The sequence below is a fragment of the Dendrobates tinctorius genome, unplaced genomic scaffold (genome assembly GCF_039654945.1).
Source record: "Dendrobates tinctorius isolate UK_male_01 unplaced genomic scaffold, ASM3965494v1 ptg000250l, whole genome shotgun sequence".
Classification (NCBI taxonomy): domain Eukaryota; kingdom Metazoa; phylum Chordata; class Amphibia; order Anura; family Dendrobatidae; genus Dendrobates; species Dendrobates tinctorius.
Window position 1 is genome coordinate 10,020,473 of NW_027361917.1, and position 15,057 is coordinate 10,035,529.

Consider the following 15,057-nt stretch of genomic DNA (forward strand, 5'->3'; position numbering starts at 1 on the left):
AGGATACTGTAGTATTAAATTGAATCCTTTCATAGGTTTCATTATCATCCAAGAGATCATAAACACATTTTTCATAAAGTTTCTTATCCATAAGGACAATGCAGCCTGCTTTATCGGATTTCTTGATCACCAGGTCATCTCTTTTGGATAAGCTGGTGATTGCTTATTTCTCCTCCATGGTTAAATTATTTCTTTTAATTGATACATTCTGTTTATTTTTTTGAGAAAGTTCTATCAAATCTCTTTCAATTAAAGACTGAAAAGTCTAAATACATTCAACCTTAGAATCTTTTGGGTAAAAAGATGGATTCAAAATACGAAAATCATTTGTATCAACATTAATTGAATCCACTTCACCTGATTCACGTTTTAAATCCTCCAAAGTAAGCCGCATACATTGTACATCAAACATCAGTTGTACAGAATTTTCACAATTATCATCCTCCTTATACAAATCTCCAGGAACATTGAGATCATTGTAGAAATTCTTTTTAACTGTCAACAATCTAGCTAGTTTATTCACATCTAAAATAGTTTGAAATAAGTTAAAATCCTGATTAGGAACAAAATACATCCCTTTATTCAGAACACTAATCTCATGTTCAGAGAGAATTGTAGGAGTAATTACACTGGACCACAAGTAGTCTTTTTTCTCTTGCCCCTCGTATTGGAACTTGGAGCATCTGAATTTTTTACTCCTCCTCCTCGGTCGTTCATTGATCAACGGTTGGTTACCATTTGTTTTTATACCAAGTATCATAAGGAATCTGTCTCTCAGTGAATGAGGGCTTTTGCCAGAAACGCGTTGAGATGTATTCCCAACCTGTACGATCTTTTATATAAATTGAAATAAACTGAGGATTTTATTTATTTTGGACTCACCAAAATTTCTTTCCTATTACAAAGTAAAATATTAATGTTACTCTGCATGAAAACTTAGATGGTCTTTTGTCTCTTTTCTTTCTCTTTCTCCCCCCTATACTTCTCTTCTTTCAACCTTCCTTACTTTCTTTCCCCCACACCTTCCTCATTTCTTACCTCACATACCAACCCTTCCCTTTTTCCCCTATTTTCTCCTACATTGTCCCTTCTTTCTTTCCTTTCCTTTTTTCCCCATGACTTTTGACAGTTATAACCTTTCCTTCTTTTCTTGAAAGTAATTTAGGTTTAGATTTGGATTTGGATATTCAAATCAAAAGTTGGTTTTCCATATCACAGTAAAGTGTCACCAAGACAATTATAAATCAAACTATAGCATTATACGGTATTCCTAGAAAAGCCTAGCAGTCAGGCCCCAGGTGTAAACACTGGGAAATAGTTATGCAGAATATATAATTTATTGCACACTATCAAAATTGACATACAACATTAATATCAAAAACAGATGCCCCTAGTGCAAGGAACGCTATAAGTTACAGACCCAGCATATAAAAATTTTACTGACCAAGTGCAGATATGCAATTAACCCTTATCAGCTATACATCAGCCTAGTCTGGAGACAGTTATACCGTTAAATGCATTTGCATGCAATGAAGAGGAGTTGATATCTAGCCCAAAGTACCATACTATTCCCGTGAAGTGCCAGTGCATAGGGGCATTCCATTAAGCTAGTGGGAACAAATCATCCAATACTATAGTATCATCATGGCAATAGTGTAAATCAATTTGTATACTCAAAGCATACTTCTATTCCTTATAGATCCACGCTATTTGGCTATCATAAAATGAAAACTGCCACTAGCTGTATGCTAGGTCTATGTGAAAAGGGTGTTGCAATCAAGACCTAAAATGGAGGTAGATACAGACATGATTATAACTCCACAATACAACTTACTGGTTCAAATAAGGTGGCTGAGTCTGTCCAATGTCCCTCTGCCCCAATGCTCATTTTGTCATCACTTCCTCAGGGGGCGTGTCATGGAGGTGTGATTGCGCGCCACCCACCAGAGGTGATGAGTCATTTACTAGAGGTGAGCGGATGACATAGTGTGCCGTGTGCCGTGTCATACTACCGGCAATCCCGATCCCTCACATGATATCAGCATTCAACTCTCCACTGTTATATCATTTCTATAAAGGTCCAGCATCCCTGCTCTGCTGCATAGCTAATAGGTCACCCTTTACAGCCATTTGATTATTCCTTTATCCTAGATAAACTTCTTGGCTACCATACTAGGTGGGGGCACTGTTAGGCAAATTATAGCAACTTCATAACTACACGTGAGTCTACCGAGTTGTGCAGCACAGTGGTCCTAGTCAGTATTGGCTGAGTGTATGTTAATCTATTTGAGATCTTTCACTTGTTAATGGAAAAGCTTTTATCCAAGATGGTTAGTAAAATTTTCCACTGGCAAGCTTGGTGTGTGTCCGTTTTCTTTATTCATGGTTTTGCATTAGTTTGGGGAGCTTGATTGTCCAAACTTGTTTCGTCCAAGCAACTTCCCAACAGGACATAGGTCCCTTGACTCCCTGTCCTGCCCTGTAGAGAGCTTTCTGCAGAACAGGACAGGGAGTGGAGGGACCTATGTTTTATGCACCTAGCACTTTAGCAACTTTAAACTTTAAACAAGCCAGTCCCTTGACAAGTTGCTTGGGCGAAACGTGTCGGGACAATCAAAAAGGGCGAGTGCAGGGCCTCCATTATAGCGCCAGTTGTGGACTGCCCTTGTCAGGGCAGAAGTCTTTGGGAGTCAGGACAGATTGAGCCGTTACTTAGACCTATAGGGATAACTGACATCCCATTACTCCACTACCTGATGGACAATATTGAACACACAGCATTCCTCTATTTGCAATAAGGACTTCAGAATGGTTGAGAGAATTCCATTATTGATCTCAAACCATTATTATTCTGTGTCTTGATTCATGTTATATTGTCTGTATTCATGATGTGTAGATCCTCTTGATACTGAGGTGGCACATTCTGACCACTGTCAGACTTTGTCTTTAAAGACGATCTCGGATCAATAGGATTTATTACTCACCATCGAATATACTCACCTGTACAGATATTTGTTGTTTTTCAAATAATTTTTATTAATTTTTCATAAGGGAAGGAAGGGTGAACAAAAGGGAAAAAGGAATAATATAAAACTTAGAGAACTCTTCTTTTATAATAGATGCTTTGCAAAACATGCCATACAATATACTTCGTAAACATTAAACATTTTACTGTTGTACTCATCTTAATAGTATTAAACTAAAGACTAAACTAACCTAACACTACTACCAATCCAGACTTAAAGCTTAACCTTAGTCGCATTCCTGTAGGAACCATAAGCCGCTTATTGTAACTACAAAAATTTTGAGTTCCACCGAGCCCACTTTGTGTGGTATTTATTCAAAGAGTTGCTATTAAAAGCAAATCTTTCTTCTGTGGAGCTATGGAAACGTAATGTGTCTAGAATATCTGAGAAGGAAGGGATATCTGATTTTTTCCAAAAAAATGCTAGCTAATTTTTTATAGTTAGAAAGTTGTGAATCATTATATATTTTTGGTTGAAGGATTGATACTCTCCAGATCCAAAGAGAGAAGTACCATCTGCAGGGTTACAGTAATTTCACTATCATGTCAAGTATTAATATGGATTTTGACTTCCTTCCAGAGGATTTTTAGTTTTGGACAGCTCCAAAAGATATGATATAAATTGCCAGGGTTTCCACATCCTCTCGAACATTGGGATGAGATCTCCTGATTAATATGGGATAGCCGTATAGGCGTATAGTACCATCTATTCATAACTTTATAAAAGGACTCCTGTAAGGCCATAGAAATAGTAGACTTATATGTATATAAGTACGCCTAATGGCGTACTCCCATTGTTCTGGTTGAACTATAATATTTAAATCAAGCTCCCATTTGTGCATATAATTGTTTTTTGAAAAGGACGTATCTTTGTTAAAATGTGAGTAGATATTTTTAATACCCTATTTAAACTTATGATTAATATTAACTAGTAATGAAGAGACAATCTCCAGATTCTTAGCCCTGCTGCGTAACAGCTTTTTTATATTCTCTTTTACCGTGAAAAAAGAATATATTTCTGACGAGGGCAGATGATATTTGGATTTAAGCTCACTAAAAGTACTAAACTTTTCCCATCCCATAAGTCTCCAACTTTTTTTATGCGTACCTCATCCCAGGTATCTGGTATTGAGAAACTGTAAATCTGGGCAAAGAAGGAAAGAGGGAGTCTTGTAATCATATCCTCCTTATTCTCTTTCCTATGTAGCTTAGCCAAAATGTTCCAGGCCGAGAATATGGTCTGGAGGATTGGATGGTGGTGCTCCTTCTGCCGAGATTCCAATAAGTAACTGAAAAGAAGTTTTGGAATGGAATTATAATTTATTTGGGCTCTTTCTATATCCAGCCATGCCGGATGCGAACTCTCTTTGAACCAGTCCTGACTGAGTTTGATGAGTGTCGCTTGGTAGTATGACCAGATATTGGGCAAAGCGAGTCCACCATGTCTCTTTGTTTTGTATAAAATATCCGCTGCAATCCTTGCCTTTTTATTTTTCTATGCAAACAGCTGAATTAAATTCTGAATTTTTGTTATAAACGAGACTTGTATGTTTAAAGGGATAGTTCTAAATAAATAAAGAATTTTTGGTAAGATAAAGACCTTTACCACTAAAATTTTTCCTGGTAGGGTCAGGTCGCGAGTTTTGAATCTATGGAAATCTTTGGAAATAGTTTTAATAAGGTTATCTACAGTATATTGGTGGGGATAATGGATTTAAGTTTAGTGGTAATAGTGATACCCAAATAAGTAATTCCCTTTTCTTCCCATACAAAATTGGATTGCTTTTTGATTTTTTCAATTACCGTGTTATTTAGATTGAAGCGTAGAATTTTTGATTTCTCTGCATTGATCTTAAAGTAAGAAACTTTTGAGAATCGGTCTAGGACCTGGGTCAAAGCTTTTATTGAGTTTATTGGATCTGAGATTGAAATGATAAGGTCATCAGCAAAAAGTGTTATCTTATGCTGACATTGCTGTGTTTTGATGCCAGATATAGAATTATGACTCCTAATTTTTTCAGCCAGGGGCTCAACAGCGAGGGCAAATAGTAAGGGTGATAAAGGACAGCCTTGCCTAGTGCCATTTGAGATGTGGAATTGCGTAGAGAGATGGTTGTTAATATAAATTCTTGCATTCGGTTGAGAATACAGGGAAAAGATTGAGGAGATAAATTTATTATCAAAGCCAAAATTAAATAAAGAAGTTTTTAGATACTGCCAATTCAATATATTGAATGCTTTTTCTGCATCTAGACTTACGAGCATAGAGGGGATGTTTGATGTCTTTATCAGATTAAGCAAATTTATAATTCTTCGCATCCCATCTGAGGCCTGCCCGCCCGAAATGAAGCCAATTTGGTCTTTTCTAACCAGGTAAGGCATGATATTTTTTAGACGCTCTGCAAGGACTTTGGCATATAACTTAATATCGCCAGACCTCATCTGGAATATTGTGTCCAGTTTTGGGCACCACATTTTAAAAAAGACATCAACAAACGAGCAAGTTCAGAAAAGAGCGACCAGAATGGTGACCGGTCTGCAAACCCTGTCTTATGAGGAAAGGTTGCAGGATTTGGGAATGTTTAGTTTGCAAAAGAGAAGACTGAGAGGAGACTTAATAGCTGTCTACAAATATCTAAAGGGCTGTCACATTGTAGAAGGATCAACTTTATTCTCATTTGCACAAGGAAAGACTAGAAGCAATGGGATGAAACTGAATGGGAGGAGACACAGATTAGATATTAGAAAAAACTTTTTGACAGTTAGAGTGATCAATGAGTGGAACAGGCTGCCACGAGAAGTTGTGAGTTCTCCTTCAATGGAAGTCTTCAAACAGAGGCTGGACAGACATCTGACTGGGATGATTTAGCGAATCCTGCTTTGAGCAGGGGGTTGGACCAGATGGCCCAGGAGGTCCCTTCCAACTCTACGATTCTATGATTCTATGATTCTATGACAAAAATCTTGGCACTCAATATGTGAAATATTCAGACACTTTTATTTTGTGCATCCAGACAGAAAGGTTTAAACGTTTCCGGTCCAGCATAGGACCTTCATCAGAAAAATCTCGTTTACTGAAATAAATAAATCCTTGCAATAGTAGCCAAAAGAAGGACAAAGTAGAGAGTCTGAATGGCCAGTGGAAATGTTAAATGGCTGGCGTCTGGAAAGCGTATGTGGACTGAGCCGTCCAAAATTAGAACAGGCAGAATTGAATTGCGCTGGTGAAGCCCTGGTCTGTGTCTGGCTGCCACACAAGGCAGCCAGACCACAGACCAGGGCTTCACCAGCACAATTCAATTCTAGAGGTTGTATACCCACTGCTATCAGCGCTGTCTTCTCTCCTTATTTTAGTGACCCTGGAGGTCCCTTTTCTGAAGCCCTACACTGTACAGCTGCCTGTTCTAATTTTGGAGAGGCTCAGTCCACATACGCTTTCCAGACGCCAGCCATTTAACATTTCCACTGGCCATCCAGACGCTCTACTTTGTCCTTCTTTTGGCTACCATTGCAAGGATTTATTTATTTCAGTAAATGAGATTTTTCTGATGAAGGTCCTATGCTGGACCGAAAACGTTTAAACCTTTCTGTCTGGATGCACAAAATAAAAGTGTCTGAATATTTCACATATTGAGTTCAAGATTTTTGTCATTTTTGATTGATGGGTTGGATACCCGACTTGAGCACCAACAACCAAACTATTCCTGAGTGCCGTGCTCTCTTTATAGGTTAATATCGCCATTTATTAGCGATATGGGTCTGAAATTTTGGACTTTTTCCATGTCTCCAGTTTCTTTTGGTATCATTATTATAGATGCTTCCAACATGTCTGCAGGGAATGCTGCTAAATTTGAGGCATGGTCAAAAAGGGTTTTCAATTTTCAAATGAGGTGAAATAATATCTGAGAATATTTTAAAATATTCGTTTATAAACCCATCTGGGCCGGGAGACTTCAGTGATTTAAGTTTGTTTATAGTGCCTGCTATTTCTTTCACACTGAAAGGTGAATTTAATAGCTCTATATCTGAGGGAGTTATCTGTGGAAGGTTTAGATAAGAGAAGAAAGAGTCTATGGCAGCTTGATCTGGGCTAGGCATTGCAGAGTCAGACTTTAATAAGGTACTGTCACACTAAGCGATATCGCTAGCAATATCTCTGTAACTTGTGACGTTATAGCGATATTGCTAGCGATATCGCTGTGTGTGATACTTACCTACAACCTGCTCCCCCGCTGGTTATCGCTGATCGCGCGAGAACGTCCTGGACCATTTCTCATTGTCAGCTTCCTGCGGCGCTTCCTGTGGAGAGACGAGCGACGAGCGTGGAGCCGGGAGGGAGGACGCAGGATCGCCGAGTGTGACAGGTAAGTAGCGACCCCCGTCCCCTGCGATGTCGCTGGTGAGATCTGCCTGTGTGGCAGCTCACTAGTGACCACCTAGCGATGCACCAGCGATCCTGACCGCGTCATATCGCTGGTCGGGATTGCTGGTACATCGCTAAGTGTGACAGTACCTTTAGATTATAAAGCTAGCTAAAATATTCTGCAAACACATCTGCAATGTCCGAAGGATGGTGTTTTTAAGATCTCCTGAGGAAGATCTAATTTTCTCTATTCTTCTATGTATGCGTTCTTGCTTTAGTTTGTTAAGCATGTATCTAGTCGGCTTATTCGTCGACGTATAAGCATTAGATTTGGATGCCTGAATAATTGAGTCATACTCTGTTATGAGTTCTGCCCTAAGTTCCTGCCTTAGCTACATCAGTTTTAAGTGAATGGCATGAGATGGATAGTCAGATTTATTTTGTTGATCCTCTTTTATTTTTATTTGGGATTGCAGGTTGGAAATTTTTTACCTTCTTTTTTTTTTTATGCCTAGCTGAGAGTTGCATTAAGCAACCCCTAATGACCGCTTTGTGCGCTTTCAATAGTATAAATGGGTCAACTTCTGATGAGGAGTTTTCAAGGAAGTAGTTATCAATAGTATTCCTAATTATCTCTCTATATTCTGGGATTTTTAGCAATGTCAGGTTGGTTTTCCAAAGAAATTTATTTTTTATCGGGGGGACCTAGAATAATTTCCCCCATAACTGGGGAGTGGTCAGAGAATGATTTGTTTAGTATTTCAAGCTTTTTGAATTGATGTAATAAGAAAATATTAGTTAAGAAGAGATCAATTCTGGATGATGTTTTATGCACATCTGAATAATGTGTAAATTCTCGTGAGGTTGAATTGAGACATCTAAAGACATCGAAAAGTTCATTTTGGGTGATCCAGTTATTAAGAGTTGGAGCCAAATGACGTACGGTAGACGAGGAATCCATATTTCCATTTGGCACTATATTGAAATCCCCTACTATTAGTAGCTCTCCCCTCTTAGCTTCTTCTATTTTTTTTTAATAAGTTTATTAAAGAAGGGAAATTGTCTCTTACTTGGAGCATACACATTGACTATTGTACATAATTTACAATTTAGGCTGCAAATCAGGATGTGGAATCTACCCTGAGGATCAATCTCCTCACTGTTCAGTTGCAATGGGATATGTTTGCTTATAATTGTGATAACCCCTGCCCTTTTTTGTCATTAAGTGATTTGTACATGTGGGGGTAGTTTTTGTGTTGGAAGTAAGGGTGGCCATCCCTGGCTAACTTGACCTCCTGGAGGCAAACAATATCAGCCTGTGCTTGTTTTATCTCTTTCCAAGTGGCAAAGCGTTTGTACGGGCTATTTAAGCCTCTAACATTGTATGATAGAATTTTTACTTTCATATTTGCTGCCTACGTTCCTATAAGTTATAAATTACAGTCTGGATGTGAACAATCAAAGAAGAATATCAGAGACTTTCTTAACTAAGCCTAAACCTGCACAGCAATATTTCAAACAAAACTTTGTTCAACTTGAGTAGAGCTCTCCTGAGGGATCACATCTCCAGTGAGACCTCTCTCTAGTTTCGGGGGAACAAACAAGAATTGTGGCAAAGAACCCGCCCAGTCACCCCAACACTATAAGTAATTAGACTAAAAGCATGTAGACCATACCTGCGAAGAGATTAAGGCATAGTGTTCATCCCTTATCTTTGTGGGCTAGTTCTTCTTGGAGGTAGTGCACAAAGTCTAAACCCTCTTCTATTGTAAAGAGAAGGATATACTTTCCCTTGTGCCAAATCAGCAATTTAGTTGGGAATCCCCATCTATAGGGGGTTCCCAGGTCTCTAAGTTTGGACGTTACTTCTCCAAAAGCCGTTCTAGCCTCCATTGTGGCTTTTGAGAACTCTGAGTAAATTTTGAGGTTGTTATAAGGAGGTGGGAAGGACCCCTTCTCTCTAATGGATTTCAAGATTAGTTCTTTCGTTTGGGAAAAATGTAAGCGCAAGATAGTATCTCGCGGTTTGTCAGCGGCGATGCCTCGTGGACGCGGCAGCCTGTGGATCCTGTCTATAGTGAGCTGTAGCTCAGATAGAGAAGGCGCTGTTTTTTTAAAAAGGGACTTGGCGTAATCTGCAAGGTCATTTTGCAAGACATTTTCAGGGATTCCCCTGATCTTAATATTGTTTCTTCTGCTCCTATCTTCTAAGTCAGTTATTTTTGATCTCAGGGATAGGAGCTTCATTTTTAATTCCGAATTTTCTTTTGCCAGGGATTCTGATTTGTTTTCCACTTTTATTATTCTTGCCTCATTGCTTTCAAACCTCTGTGTGAAGCTCCTACATACGTCTTGTAGAGAGTCTTTGTTCGCCTCAAAGCCGAGTCTAATAGACTCAGTCAGGGCTTTGCAGAAATTAGCTATGAATCCCTCAGTAGCTACCTTGTTTGATGTCAAAAACTTATCAAAATTGACCGGTAAAAATGAAAGATCTGCTAAGCCAGTAGACTCCAGGCACCCCCTTTTTGGTTGTAGTTTAGTAGGACTATGGTTAGGGGAGCAATTATGCGATGCACAGGTTGAACCCGTTGCTCGAGGGCTGCCTCCCAAAGCTCCCTCCTCTGTTCCCTTCCTTTTATATGACTTAGAGGTGTCCATCTCCTCCTCCAAAGAAATATGCCCCCCTACATTAATATCTATATTGCTTGCGTTTTGTGGGGGACCTTGTGTCTCATTTTGAGATTTTGGGTCCAGAGGTCTTTGGTCCAGCCCTTCTTGTATCACTTTACTGTAAGATGTCATATATAAATTTTTTTGAGGGAGTTAGAGGTCATATTTCCTTTATTTATAGGAGATCTGGACCTAAAGGAGTTAATAGATTTTAAAGAATCTGATGTTGGACTTGTATTATTGGGACCCCTGAATTTTGAAACCCTAGCAGTAGAGGAGTCTCCCTTTTTTGTGGATTTAACTCTATTGGCCCCAGTTTCCATTTACAGGGCTCCTGTCGCAGGTTCACAGAATGAGCTATTTTATAGGGTCTTCCTTCTGAAAGCAATTTAGCAAGTCACAGTCCTAAAAATCTTATAGTTCAAACAGTAAATTTAAACCCACATATAATTCCTAGGAACTCAATGTTTTTCTTCAGAATAAATGTTTTGACCACAGCGGGAAGGGGGTTATTACTTATTTCGCTTATTAGGAGAATGCAATCCTACAATAAGTAAGTTAGTCACTGTATATGTAAAAAAGCACTCTATAAGTACTATAATAACAGTTCAGTTCGAAGAAATTAGAAGGACTTCAATGTTATCCTTCTGCAACAGATGGCAGTGTTGTAAATAATATCTTTCTCTATTTCACTGCTTGATCTATTGAGCACATATAAGTAAATATGCCAGGGACGATGAGGAGTTCATAGAATATATGAATTCAACACAGTATGGCTGTGTTATACTAGTTATCTCAGTCCAGTTATATCGCTGACCTCTGGCTCACACTGAATCAGTCTGATTTCTGCCTCCCAAATCAGTTCCTATGTATCTCCTACTGTACCTCAGGGTCACCAGTTTTAATTGTATGCTTTATCAATCACTGCCTGACCCTAGGTTTAACAATAGAATTGTACTCTGAAGCAGCCAAGCTGTTTCCCCTTCTGTTGTTTATTTACAGGGGATTAATGTCAGTCTCTCAGTTATGCCTCTGCTGCTGCCACTCACCGCCTGTCTGGCCCTTCTTATTCAGCAGGTGTCACCGCCATTTTCCTGCCTTATGTCTGGTCTCTGGCTTCTCCTTTTGTCTTGCTGCGCTCAGTATCTCCAGAGCACTGCTTTCTTTCACAGGTCCCTCCATCCTTTCTTTACCACAGACCCGACTCACAGCCACTTTCTGGATCTTGTTGCTTCGTCGCCACTGCGTGTGAGGTAATTCTGCGAGTGAGATAATTCCCTGTCAGCTGGTGAGCAGGCTTTTCCCGCCGCTTATCTCTCACCACCGCCAACTTCAGGGGTCTGTAACTCTATAAATAGCTCCTCAAATTCTCTGGAAATGGAGGTAGACGGTCCTCAGGGGTGTGTGGATATTTTTTTCAGGTACTCTGGGGTAAAAGTCTTCTGTTGCACCGTGAGGGTCACTTTATTGGGATAACTGTACAGGAGCCCAGCGCTCAAGCTGCCACCATCTTCAGCGCTCAAGCCACGCCCCCTTTTGTTGTGTCTATTGATTGGGACTCTCACAGTGCAGGGGTAGTTGCAACATTTACACAAATCTTTTTATTGACAGAAAAGACTGACTATCAGACATTAAGTACATGAACTCTACACTACTGAACGTCTTGCCTTTCCTTTTTAATGGTGGCACTATGTTTTTTTATTATAAGTTATGTTTTATATCTCACATATTGCTGTTTTCTGATTTAAATCAGTGAGAATCATTATACTGTTGGTGGGCAGTCATTCCTACTAGTGTTGAGTGATACCATCCGATATTCAGATATATCGGATCGGATTGGATAGGCCCGATACCCCAAAAATTATTTGTATCGCCGATTCCGATAAGGGAAGTCCCATTCAAGTCAATGGGACAGAAATATCGGAATTAAAAAAACCCTTTCTTGCCTTGTACATCCTGTTCGGGAGGGGGGAAGAGTGTGGGCGGTGCGTGGGCGGACACTGTGCGTGTCTGTGTGTGCGGGGTCTGTGCGGGCCTCTCGGGGGTTTGTGCCGACTGTTGGGGGCCTGTGCCGGCTGCTGGTGGTGTGTACGGGCCTCTCGGGGGGTCTGTGCTGACTGTCGGGGGCCTGTGCCGGCTGCCGGTGGTCTGTACGGGCCTCTCGGGGGTCTGTGCCGACTGTCGGGGGCCTGTGCTGGCTGCCGGTGGTCTGTACGGGCCTCTCGGGGGTCTGTACAGGCCTGTTGGGGGCCTGTGCCGGCTGCCGGTGGTCTGTACGGGCCTCACGGGGGCCTGTGCTGGCTGTCGGTGGTCTGTGCCGGCTGCCGGGGGCCTGTGCCGGCTGCCGATGGTCTGTGCGGGCCTGCCGGGGGTCTTGTGTGTGCAGGCATCGTCCAATGGGACTACAAGTCCCATTGGGCGATTCCTGCTACAATGACAGTGATTGACACATTAGCCAATGATGGGACAGTAGTAGTCCCATCATCCGGCTAATGTGTTGAATGTAAAAAAAAACAAAACATACATACATACTACATATATACTACATTCATACAACGTACATACATACTACATACATGCTACATATATACTACATTCATACAACATACATATATACTACATACATACTACATATTGTGAGAATCATGTGGGAATAGTGGATGAGGGCAGGTATATCTCGCCCAGATTCCTTTCCTATGTGGCCTAGTCTGGTCAGTATCGCACCTGCTTGCTAATGAATAATGGGAGGTGGATATAAAAGGATGCCAGGTGGTTGTGTGAGTGTCTCAGCCTGGGAACACAGAGAGCCTGTCTGTGTGAGAGACACACGTGAGTGGAGGCAGTGCCCACTGCAACTGTGGTTTGGCTGGACGGGAGAAGCCCGCCAGTTGGTAGTTAGGTTGTCCATTGTTTAGTTAGTGCCGGACAGGCAAGGATTTGTTTTATGTTTTATTTCCTTTTGCATTGCTTTCACCGTTAATAAACCTGACCCAGGGTCAGTTACACCCGAATCCCAGCTCTGCGCCTGAGTTTCATGCTGAATGCACGGGACCTTTGACCCCAGCAAAGGCGATCCCGGAGTGTTTTATCACATTGTGGTGGAGAACCCGGGCATCACGTTGTAAGCATGAGCATGGAGGACGTGGTGAAAGCGCTGGTACAGTCCACCGCCGTCCAGCAAGAAGCTAATCGGGTGATGATGGCCCAGCTGAAGGAGTTGGTGGACATGACAGTTACCGATCGTTCGCTTCTCCAGCAGGTGGCGCAGCGCTTGGCAAGCTTACCTGAGCTTAACCTGGAAGCCGAGTCGAGAGTGATTCACGTGAGTCGGTACTGGCAGAAAATGACGCCTGATGATGACGTTGAGGCATACCTGACCACGTTTGAACGGACGGCGGTGCGAGAAAAATGGCCAAAGGCACGATGGGCCGGCCTGATTGCCCCGTTTCTTTCCGGTGAGGCCCAAAAGGCGTATTATGACTTGGAACCTGAAGCTGCGCAGGACTTTGACAAATTGAAAGCCGAGATCTTGGCCCGGCTGGGAGTGACGACCGCTGTCCGGGCACAGAGAGTGCATCAATGGACTTATCAGCCGGATAAACCACCGCGGTCACAGATGTTCGACCTGATCCACGTGACGAAGAAGTGGCTACAACCCGAGGTGTTGACAGCGCCAGAGATAATCCAGAGAGTCGTCATGGACAAGTACCTGAGAGCTCTACCGCCAGCCCTGAGGAAGTGGGTAAGCCATGGAAATCCTACGACGGCAGATCAACTGGTGGATCTGGTTGAACGTTACTCCGTGGCGGAAGGACTCCGAGACGACGCTACCCCACCTCGTTCTTCATCATCTCCACGGGGAACCGGTAAGACTGTTCCAGGGAGTAGGGGAGATGGAAAAATCCCTAAGACAGTGGGGGAGGAAAACGGGACTGCCCGCACTGCGAGGCCAAGAGTAACGAACTATGGTCTAAGCAAGGGGCCCGTTAGGTGTTTCCGCTGCCAAGAGATGGGACATATTGCTGCGAACTGTCCGGTCACTACTGAACCCATGCAGTGTGACGTCACAGATGCTAAAAACCGCATGTCTATGGTTGCACGGGTAGTGAGTGTGAATGCCGGTCAAAAGGATGTGGAAAAACATTTGTGTGATTTAACTGTTGATGGCAAAAATGTGGTGGCATTGTTAGACTCGGGAAGTGTGGTGACTCTGGTGAAGGCCAGTCTGGTGTCAGCCCCGACTGGACCATCAGACAAATTTTCTGTAACGTGTGTGCATGGAGACACCTGTTCGTACCTCACCGCGGTCATATGCATTACTACTTCCTATGGGTCTGTGCAACATAAAGTGGGACTCGTCCCGGAGTTATTGCATGATGTTATCCTGGGCCGGGATTTTCCCCACTTCTGGCAATTGTGGGAGAATCAGTTGATGCCCTCAGGTAATAGTGTACATGATTCTTCTCCCAGGGCGCGTGTGGGTCCCGAACCCCGGGAAGAGGTCTCCCCGGAAGACTCGGGGGAAGAGTCTGCGGGAAATGACCTGCAGTTCCCGTTTTCAGTCATGGCGGGTGATACGGAGGAGACCGGGGAAGAGGAGGAGGCTGACAGCCGTCCACCTCCCCGTTTGCCGGATTTAGAAGTTCAGAAAGATGACTTCCAAAGCGAGCAAATAAAGGATCCTACCCTTTCTCAGGCTAGGACAAATGTAAAAGTGATAAATGGGGTACCCGTAGAACCTGGCTCTAGGCTGGCATATCCTTACATGGTTCTGGAGAATGATTTACTCTATCAGATAGAGAAAAAGGGGGAAGATACGGTGCAACTATTAGTCGTGCCAAAACCCTACCGGCGGCAGGTGCTGGACCTGGCCCACGGACATGTGATGGGAGGTCACCTGGGAGTCCAGAAAACCACCGAAAGGATATTACACTGTTTTGTTTGGCCAGGCATGCTTCACGATATCCGTGTATATTGTGAGTCTTGTCCTGACTGCCAA